Source organism: Pristiophorus japonicus, unplaced genomic scaffold (genome assembly GCF_044704955.1).
Source record: "Pristiophorus japonicus isolate sPriJap1 unplaced genomic scaffold, sPriJap1.hap1 HAP1_SCAFFOLD_130, whole genome shotgun sequence".
NCBI classification, from domain to species: Eukaryota; Metazoa; Chordata; class Chondrichthyes; family Pristiophoridae; genus Pristiophorus; species Pristiophorus japonicus.
The window spans coordinates 1,503,506-1,514,048 of record NW_027250967.1 but is presented as its reverse complement, the minus strand read 5'-3'; the positions used below and the strand labels follow the sequence as shown (position 1 = coordinate 1,514,048).

The 10,543-nt window shown below is 45.6% G+C and overlaps 1 non-coding gene across 1 annotated transcript; it reads left to right on the top strand.

Annotated features, from left to right (window-relative positions):
- Nucleotides 1-1,521: 1,521 nt before the first annotated feature.
- trnan-guu (transfer RNA asparagine (anticodon GUU)) lies at nt 1,522-1,595 on the top strand. The gene has a single exon. It is a non-coding gene; the product is annotated as a tRNA-Asn (tRNA).
- The last annotated feature ends 8,948 nt before the right edge of the window (nt 1,596-10,543 follow it).

Sequence of the window (10,543 nt, the reverse complement as noted above, 5' to 3'; positions counted from 1 at the left end):
GATAAGACCTGCAGAGAGGCGAGGAGAAGAAGTGGGGGAATGTGGGAGCACAGTCCCGCATTGCTGAACTCTTTGCTTCATCACGTGGTCTGAAGTTTGAATTAAAAAACAGGAAGATTGAAGTTTGGATCGAAAGAGACTGTTAGACAATGTGGTGCCTTCAGCCATTGAAATGAGTAACTGGTCATTGTCTGTATGTTAAATATTTGATTGTACCTTTGTTACTATTTAATGACATCTGTAGGTTAAACAAGCAATATTAAGTCTGTATGTTAAACAATTCACAAAGCAGTTAGCTGTGATTGTCTAAATGTAAAGAAATAAGAGTATAAAGATGAGACTCACACACGCAGACACCAGAGACAGTGGACATTCAGAAGGTGTGTGTCTCAAGCAGCCACGGAAATCGAAGCAAGCTGCCTTTGTGAAGTGTTCTCAGTAACTTTCATGTTTGGTATGAATGTTTAAATAAAAGATCCGATCCTGCCTTTACTACAACTGAATGTGTGCGGGTAATTCGAGGTTAAAAGCAACGAAGCAAAAAGAGCAAGACAGCCGTTTACAACATTTTGTAACAGGTAACTGATGGTTGAGCACACGATTTGATAACTAGACTTGTAGATCAAGCATCAATGACAAAGGCAACAAAACTGCCCACCAGCACCAGGTGTCTTTCACTTGTTTGTCCCAAGTTTTCAGCAGCTGGGACAACAAGGAATCAGGTTCCACCGAGATTTGAACTCAGATCCCAGAGTGTTCACCATTACACTATGGAACCAACCACAGTAAAATCTTTGAAACAATTCTCAAAAACAACAAAATCATCTCAAACAGTACACTTTGTCTCGGCCTTTTCTCATCCACACCATCAGTTTCCTCTCTTTGCTCTCTGCTAATTATCGATGCAGAACAATTCACACAGATGCCATCGTGGCTATGGTTTTACAAGTAGCTGTTTCTGTTTCACACTGTTCATCACAGCTTGTACTTCAGTCTTGCCAGATAAAAAGTGCGTTGGCATTGCAATGTATTAATGTAAAATGCTTGGCATGGAAAGAAAATGCAAAGTTTTGTCGAGTTAGCGAGTAGGTGACGAGGTTTGGAGTTGATGTGCGTCGCTTTCAATCTTTGAAATTTCACCAAGCAAAGAAACTGTGAATCGAACTGTCCCTGTTAGCATTGTGTTCGCATTTAATCACAGCAATATCCGCAGTCAGGAGCTGAAAAGGAATTAATACCTAATACCGGCTTCGGGACAATCAGAATACTTCGTCACAGACAAGGCACCGGAAGGCTGGAAGGTAGATCACACCGGTTGTGGGAGAGCTGGTTGGTGGTGACATGGAAGTGTCTGCAGTGTGTGGAACCAGACTGCTTCCACACATCCACAATGAATGTCCCACGCTTTACTTGGGAAAAGTACAACTGAGAGTGGACAAGTTCCATCCCGGTCAGAGCAATCTGAATCTTTAACTGACTGACATCCTGGTTTGGGATGTCTTGCAGTATGTAATTGTGGCAGTCTCTGTGTTGCAATGGGTGAGCGTGTTTGGCTGTTAACCGAAAGGTTGGTGGTTCGAGCCCACCCAGGGACGAAGCGTTTAACTGTTTTTCCCTGTGGATTCGGTGCTGCACGATTCCAGGTTGTCATTATGCGTTTTGGCTGCGCGAATATATTCCTCAAACATTGCCAGCTGTGCTGTTATCCAGTGAGTTCCCACTCCAGTATTTTTATGAGCATTCAGTTTGAGTGTATACAGAACTGAACAGAGATATCAGAAAATTTAACAAGGTTGTGGGACATTGTTTTTTGTTAATATTGAACCACTAATATGAATAAATCCATTTCTTCAAATATTTAATTGAACATGTTTTCAAAATGTCTCCGCGCAGTTTTGAACCAGGGACATTTCGCGTGTGAGGTGAATCTAATAACCACTACAGTACGGAAACACTGCAGCAATGTTCGGAACATAACCAGAGCTTTAAACTACACAGCTGGCCTTTACTTCAGGACTTGGTTTTATGAGAATAGAGTGATGGTGCTATATTTAGGAAGGCTGTGAGTGTGGCAGGAATTGATCGAGTGTTTCCCAGACTTTACACATAGGAACAGGAGATGGCCATTTAGCAGAGAGTGGTTAGGATCTGGAATGCACTGCTTGAAAGGATGGTGGAGGCAGACTCAATCTTATCTTTCAAACGGGAGCTGGATCAGTGTCTGAAGGAACAACAATTGCAGGGCTACAGGGAAAGGGCGGGGGAGTGGGACTCGCTGAGAGTTGGCATGGGCTCGACGGGCCGAATGGCCTTCCGTGCTGTAACCATTCCATGATTCTATAAGTTAGTGGCACATTTCATAGTGTGGGTGGAAGCAGAACATTGCAAAGGGACATGGATTGTGTCGGCAAAACTAGAGGCATCTGATTCAGGAGATTCGGGGGGCGCGGAAATTGGAGAGTTTAATGACTTTGAAAGGAACATTTTTGTTTTGTGCAGTTGCGGTCAGAGAAATGTTTGTGAAAGGAATTTTTTGAACAGAGGAATGCAGCATTTAATCTTCTGCCTTAACACTTCTTCCTGGGTGTCGGGGTCACATTTCTTTTCGAGGTTATTCTTCTCAAAAAGGAGCTAGATGTAGTCCTTCAGACTAGGGGGATCAAGGGCTATGGTGAGAAAGCAGGAATGGGGTATTGATGTTGCATGTTCAGCCATGAACTCATTGAATGGCGGTGCAGGCTCAAAGGGCCGAATGGCCGAGCCCTGCACCTATTTTCTATGTTTTTTATGTTTCTTGAATTTATATTTCCTTTGGTGTTTCACAATAACCAGACCTTTGCTCTAAAGTCTTTCTCACTGTTTGCCCAGTATCCTGTTGATGTACCAGCAATGAACATTTTCAACCAGACACCGAAAACACACTGTGCAAATTGGGACATGCTTTAACAGTTAACGTGGGGCTCGAACCCCCAAATTCGAGATTAAGATTCTCATGCTCGACCGATTGATCTCACGGGGCTTCTACCAAATAGACGTTTTTGTCGTTGATTACAGCCAGGTGCCTGTTGGCTCCGCCCCAGATGTTTAAACTTGCTGTCAAGGAACTGCCAGGATCTTCTTGAATGGTGGACCAGGCTCGAGGGGCCGAATGGCCTACTCCGGCCCCTAATCCTAACATGTTTATGACCTTATGACCTTTCACAGGAGAACAAACTCGCCCCTGAGCATGCATGAGGAGATAGCTCCAGAAAATATTCCCACCCGGTGAGCTTTCGCGTGTGAGGTGAACGTGTTAACCGCTACACTGCGGAAACATCTCCACTTTCAGCACCAGGTCAGACGGAAATGTTAAGCGAGCAGGTGAACTGCTGAATCCCACTTTGAAGGAGTTGATCGTGGTGTCAAACAATGAGTTTCACTTAATGATTAAAAATAAGAAATGTCAGATTTAAACACAGACCTCGAGAGAAGACTGCAACCTGAACACAGCACCTGAGACCGCTCGGCCCTCCTGACTATTTAATGCTGCATGTGGCCATCTGCAGGTTGATTTTGAACTTTTGTGTCCTGTCACATGAAATAAATGAGGGCAGCAGGCGTATCTCTGTCTGACACCGGGGAAACAGTGAGACAAACCTTGGAGCAAGGGTCTGGTTATTGCCAAACAGCAAAGAATATATTAATTCTGGAAGAACAATATCTAAAAGTACAGTAACCCTGATGTGATTTAAACACGCTACCTTCGGAACTGAAATCAGTCACGCTACCATTGCGCCACGAGGTCTACATCATAAGGCTCAGATGTTCGTCTATATGAAGGAGTCACAATACAAGGAGCTTTAAAATCTCCGCCCATTCCCACCTGGTGTCAGAAGCAACGCTCACCTCCCAGTCACTGTATGTTTTTTTCTTAAACTTTTGTGTTGCTTTCATGGGAAAGCATCATTAATTAACCCCTCACCTTTTTTTGCACAATGAAAGAAATGCTAACTGAGGGACAGTCGATACTTCAATCATTTGTCCTGTGCTTTGGGGAGTGGGCAGGGAAGTGGACCTGAGTCCATGATCGCATCGACCATAATCGTAGTAAATGTCGGAGCAGGCTCGAGGGGCGGATGGCCGACTCCTGCTCCTATTTCTTATGTTCTTATGTTATTCTGCATGTTGACCCATTTTACACACTGTATTTTAGGATCTGATTCAATATCTTCATTGCCGATGACATCAGGAATCTGGGGCAACTTTTGTCAAATTTAACAGCACCGGTTATTCCGACCATGCATAGAAAATAGAATCAGTAGTGAAGATAAAAGCACATGGTGCTCATTTTCAGATTCAACGCAGTAGGATTTCAAATAACGTTTAAGAATTTTACAGTGAAAACATTTGGAAGTGTTACTTGCATTTGTGTCTTTAATTAAACTTTGTGGCGTCTGTCTCCCGTTCATGCCTCTGCTGAATAAGAAAGGAGAGTTTGACGTTGACCAGACTGCACTGCCCCTGATATTTGTGAGCTCATCCTTTATATTCAGTGGTTTCTCGCCCTTTGATGGGCTGCAGTGTAGCGGATATCACGTTGGCCTCACACGCGAAAGGTCCCCGGTGGATCCGTTTTCTCTCACTGAAAGTTATCTATTTATTGAAGTGAAATAAAGAGCACTTAAGGAATAAGGGATCACTTTTGCCAGGAGAATAAATAGCAAATAAAAACAGCAAATGCTGGAAATCTCAGCAGGTCAGGCAGCATTTGCCAGGAGATGAAACTCGCCTCTGATTGTTCCTCTATAGCAAGTTTAAACATAATGCTCCTTCCCGGGATCGAACCTCATACCTTTCATGTGTAATGCAAACGTGATAAGCACACGTGATAACCACTACGCTACAAAAACCTCTGGCACAGCTGGCACAACAGAGGGGAGCTGACCAGTGAGCTCCCTCTGTGCTGATCAGGAATGTGTCGGCTCACCTGAAACAACTTCTGTCCCACACTGAAAGTTCTCAATCCTTCTCCTCCACTGCCCTTTACAGAAATGTCACGGATCACCCAGCCACCGTGTTCACTTCCACATCCTCACAGCGTGGCCACAGAGGCTCCTACCGTCTCCCCGCGATCAGCGAACTCGCCCTGTTTACTAAATTAAACCCCGAACACGTGCCCGGTAAAGGGCAGGAGAAGGCAGATAGTCTGTAAGCTCGGTCTATCACAGAAAGTATTGGTATTCATGGTGATTACAGCAATTATTAATCGTCTCACAAATCTCAATTATTTTTATGCGATGAATTGATCGACAATTGAAACCAGGTTAGTGCGCCGGATCTTAACCCCTCGACCACCAGGGAACAATTATGATACATGTAGATATATTTATATGTATTCTTATTTGAACCTGAATATCAACGGCTAGCTACCTAGACCTCATGGTGCACCGATAGTGCGTCTAACTTTGAGTGAGAGAAATTGTTCCACAGTGACACCCATTTCATCTTTTGTTCCCTTTTAAACACGAGAAACTAAGACAGGGGGAATAAATAGAGAAATAAAAGCACAGGGATAAAGACAAGAGGAAGAGAGAAGGGGAAAGATACTCTCCCCACCCAGACTAATGCAGAAACCCCTCTGCTGTGCTCTGGGTGGCCACCCACAGCCTGGATACACTAACGGGAGAACACCAGCGGCAGGTCGGGGCCATAAAAGGAACGGCGAGCGGCCCTGGGAGCAGCTTGGAGGTCCCGGGAGACCACTCCAGGGAGCAGCGCGAGCTGGTGCAGGAGGGCGGCGGCAGCGAAGAGTGACGTCATCAAGGTCCAGGTCAGTGATTGGAACGTGGGCAGATACCGCAGGAGCGGCGAGATCGGGGCGAAGGAGCGGCGAGAGACTGTAGAGGGATGTGATCAGGGCCCAGGGGAGGCATGAGTTCGGGGCCAGGAGCCCAGGGGCAGCACGGGCCAGCCCACATTGCGATATGTGTGTGCACTGGGTCTGTGCAGCAGAGCTGGTCTCCAGTCGACCTGCTTTACACTTGCCACTGGACCAAGACCTCGCTCTGTCAAGCCCGTTTGATGGCTGGGATGCAACGGTAATCACAATTTAAAACAATCCACGCACAGGCATCTTCCACCCTTCGGGATGTTGTTCGGGTCCTTCATTGAAACACCTGTGAACTCATCCTTTTTCAGCGTGGAAGCAAGTCATCCTCGTTTCGAGGGACCGCCTATGATGATGATGATGATTATGGATACATTGACGTCCCAACAGCTCATTGACTGCAGTAGTGGGACCGTGCGGCACTTCAGAAAACATGTCGAAAAGGCAAAGTCACTGATTCCGTCTCATGTGCTCCTCCGATCAAGAATAACAACACACACTAAAAATGCTTCAATAATGGTTACACTTTATCTCCGGGCAGCCTCTGCAGTCTAAAGACACCACAACGGTAGTGCGAATACATTCTTCCCATCAAAATTCTATTTGTGCTACTTTGTTGTGGCAACTCTTGATTGCAGTCACCAAGATATCCCTTGAGATATCGGGTAAAACTCATGCTTTTCCTTTGGCAATGCTTTTAATAATCTGAGAAGATTTGACTGGAGGTTTATTAACAGATAGCACTTCGTAAGGCATTTATCTCCATATTTGCTAAGCAGTTGGCTCGTTGGTCTAATTGTATGATTCTCAATTTGGGGTTGTTGCTTGAAATTTGCGAGCGATCCCGGGCGAGCCTTTTTTTTGCTGTGAATTTTGAACTTGCATCGAACTTTTGCAAAGAAGGACTTGCATTTCTGCAGCGTCTGTCAGGAGCTCATAACGCCCCAAAGCGCTTTACAGCCGTTGAGTTACTTTTGTAATGTTGTCACGTGAGTAAAGATGTGCCCAAATAACCCCACACGCACCTCAACTCTTTGTGAAGGAGTTCATAGAATCATAGAAGTTTGCAGCACGGAAGGAGGCCAATTCGGCCCATCGTGTTCGCGTCGGCCAACAAGAGGCTCTGCAGCCTGATCCCACTTTCCAGCTCTAGGTCCATAACCCTGCAGGTTACAGCACTTCAGGTCACATCCAAGCACTTGTTAAATGTGGTGAGTGTTTCTGCCTCTACCACCCTTTCAGGCAGTGAGGTCCAGACCCCCACAACCCTCTGCGTGCAGAAATGAATAGGTGCAGGCAAAGGCCATTCGGCCCTTCAAGCCGCACCACCATGGAGAATGAAACAGTTAATTCAGAGACCATGGTCCAGAACTTAAAGAAGGGTAACTTTGAAGGTATGAGGCGTGAATTGGCTAGGATAGATTGGCGAATGATACTTGAGGGGTTGACAGTGGATGGGCAATGGCAGACATTTACAGACCGCATGGATGAACTGCAACAATTGTACATCCCTGTCTGGTATAAAAATAAAAAAGGGAAGGTTGCTCAACCGTGGCTATCAACGGAAATCAGGGATAGTATTAAAGCCAAGTAAGTGGCATACAAATTGGCCAGAAATAGCAGCGAACCCGGGGACTGGGAGACATTTGGAACTTAGCAAAGGAGGACAAAGGGTTTGATTAGGGCAGGGAGAATAGAGTACGAGAGGAAGCTTGCAGGGAACATTAAAATGGACTGCAAAACCTTCTATAGATATGTAAAGAAAAAAAGGTTAGTAAAGACAAACGTAGGTCCCCTGCAGTCAGAATCAGGGGAGGTCATTACTGGGAACAAAGAAATGGCAGACCAATTGAACAAGTACTTTGGTTCGGTATTCACTAAGGAGGACACAGACAATCTTCCGGATATAAAAGGGGTCAGAGGTTCTAGTAAGAAGTAGGAACTGAGGGAAATCCTTATTAGTTGGGAAATTGTGTTGGGGAAACTGATGAGATTGAAGGCCGATATATCCCCAGGCCTGATGGTCTGCATCCCAGAGTACTTAAGGAGGTGGCCTTAGAAATAGCGGATGCATTGACAGTCATTTTCCAACACTCCATAGATTCTGGATCAGTTCCGATGGAGTGGAGGGTAGCCAATGTAACCCCACTTTTTAAAAAAGGAGGGAGAGAGAAAGCAGGGAATTATAGACCGGTCAGCCTGACATCATTAGTGGTGAAATTGGTGGAATCAATTATTAAGGATGTCATAGCAGCGCATTTGGAAAGAGGTGACATGATAGGTCCAAGTCAGCATGGATTTGTGAAAGGGAAGTCATGCTTGACAAATCTTCTGGAATTTGTTGAGGATGTTTCCAGTAGAGTGGACAAGGGAGAACCAGTTGATGTGGTGTATTTGGACTTTCAGAAGGCTTTCGACAAGGTCCCACACAAGAGATTAGTGTGCAAAGTTAATTCACATGGGTTTGGGGGTAGTGTGCTGACGTGGATTGAAAATTAGTTGGCAGACAGGGAGCAAAGAGTCGGAGTAAATGGGTACTTTTCAGAATGGCAGGCAGTGACGAGTGGGGTACCGCAAGGTTCTGTGCTGGGGCCCTAGCTGTTTACATTGTACATTGATGATTTAGACGAGGGGACTAAATGTAGTATCTCCAAATTTGCAGATGACACTAAGTTGGGTGGCAGTGTGAGCTGCGAAGAGGATGCTATGAGGCTGCAGAGTGATTTGGATAGGTTAGGTGAGTGGGCAAATGCATGGCAGATGAAGTATAATGTGGATAAAGGTGAGGTTATCCACTTCGGTTGAAAAACAGAGAGACAGACTATTATCTGAATGTTGACAGATTAGGAAAAGGGGAGGTGCAACGAGACCTGGGTGTCATGGTACATCAGTCATTGAAGGTTGGCATGCAGGTACAGCAGGCGGTTAAGAAAGCAAATGGCATGTTGGCCATCATAGCGAGGGGATTTGAGTATAGGGGCAGGGAGGTGTTACTACAGTTGTACAGGGTCTTGGTGAGGCCACACCTGGAGTATTGTGTACAGTTTTGGTCTCCTAACTAGAGGAAGGATGTTCTTGCTGTTGAGGGAGTGCAGCGAAGGTTCACCAGACTGATTCCCGGGATGGCGGGACTGACATATCAAGAAAGACTGGATTCACTGGAGTTCAGACAAATGAGAGGGGATCTCATAGAAACGTTTAAAATTCTGGCTGGTTTCGACAGATTAGATGCAGGAAAAATGTTCCCAATGTTGGGGAAGTCCAGAACCAGGGGTCACAGTCTAAGGATAAGGGGTAAGCCATTTAGGACCGTGATGAGGAGAAACTTCTTCACCCAGAGAGTGGTGAACCTGTGGAATTCTCTACCACAGGAAGTTGTTGAGGCCAATTCACTAAATATATTCAAAAAGGAGTTAGACGTAGCCCTTACTACTCGGGGGATCAAGGGGTGTGGCGAGAAAGCAGGAATGGGGTACTGAAGTTGCATGTTCAACGATAAACTCATTGAATGGTGGTGCAGGCTCGAAGGGCCGAATGGCCTACTCCTGCACCTATTTTCTATGTTTCTACATTCCAATAAGATCATGGCTGTTCATTCACCTCAGTACCCCTTTCCTACTTTCTCTTCAGACCCCTTGAGCCCTTTTGCCATAAAGGCCACAGCTAATTCCCCCTGGAATATATCAAATGAACTGGCATCAACAACTCTCTGCGGCAGAGAATTCCACAGCTTAACAACTCTCTGAGTGAAGAAGTTTCTCCTCATCTCGGTCCTAAATGGCTTACCCCTTATTCCTTCGACTCTGACCCCTGGTTCTGGACTTCCCCAACATCGGGCACATTCTTCCTGCCTCTAACCTGTCCAGTCCCGTCAGAATTTTATATGTTTCTTTGAGATCCCCTCTCATTCTTCTAAACTCCGGTGAATACAGGCCCAGTCAATCCAGTCTCTCCTCATATGTCAGTCCTGCCATCCAGGGAATCAGTCTAGTGAATCTTCGCTGCACTCTCTCAGCAGCAAGAACATCCTTCCTCAGATTAGGAGACCAAAACTGAACACAATATTCCAGGTGAGGCCTCACCAAGGCCCTGTACAACTGCAGTAAGACCTTCCTGCTCCAATACTCAAATCCCCCAGCTGTGAAGGCCAACATGCCATTTGCCTTCTTCACCGCCTGCTGTACCTGCATGCCAACTTTCAATGACTGATGTACCATGACACCCAGGTCTCGTTGCACCTTCCCTTTTCCTAATCTGCCACCATTCAGATAATAATCTGCCTTCACGTTTTTGCCACCAAAGTGGATAACATCACATTTATCCACATTATAGTGCATCTGCCATGTATTTGCCCACTCACCTAACCTTTCCAAGTCACTCTTCAGTCTCTTAGCATCCTCCTCACAGCTCACACCGTCACGCAGCTAAGAGTCACCTGCAAACTTGGAGATATAACACTCAATTTCTTCATCGAAATCATTGATGTATATTGTAAATAGCTGAGGTCCCAGCACTGAGCCCTGCAGCACCCCACTAGTCACTTCCTGTCATTCTGAGAAGGACCCATTTATCCCGACTCTCTGCTACCTGTCTGCCAACCAGTTCTCTATCCATGTCAATACATTACCCCCAATACCATGTGCTTTAATTTTGCGCACTAATCTCTTGTGTGGGACT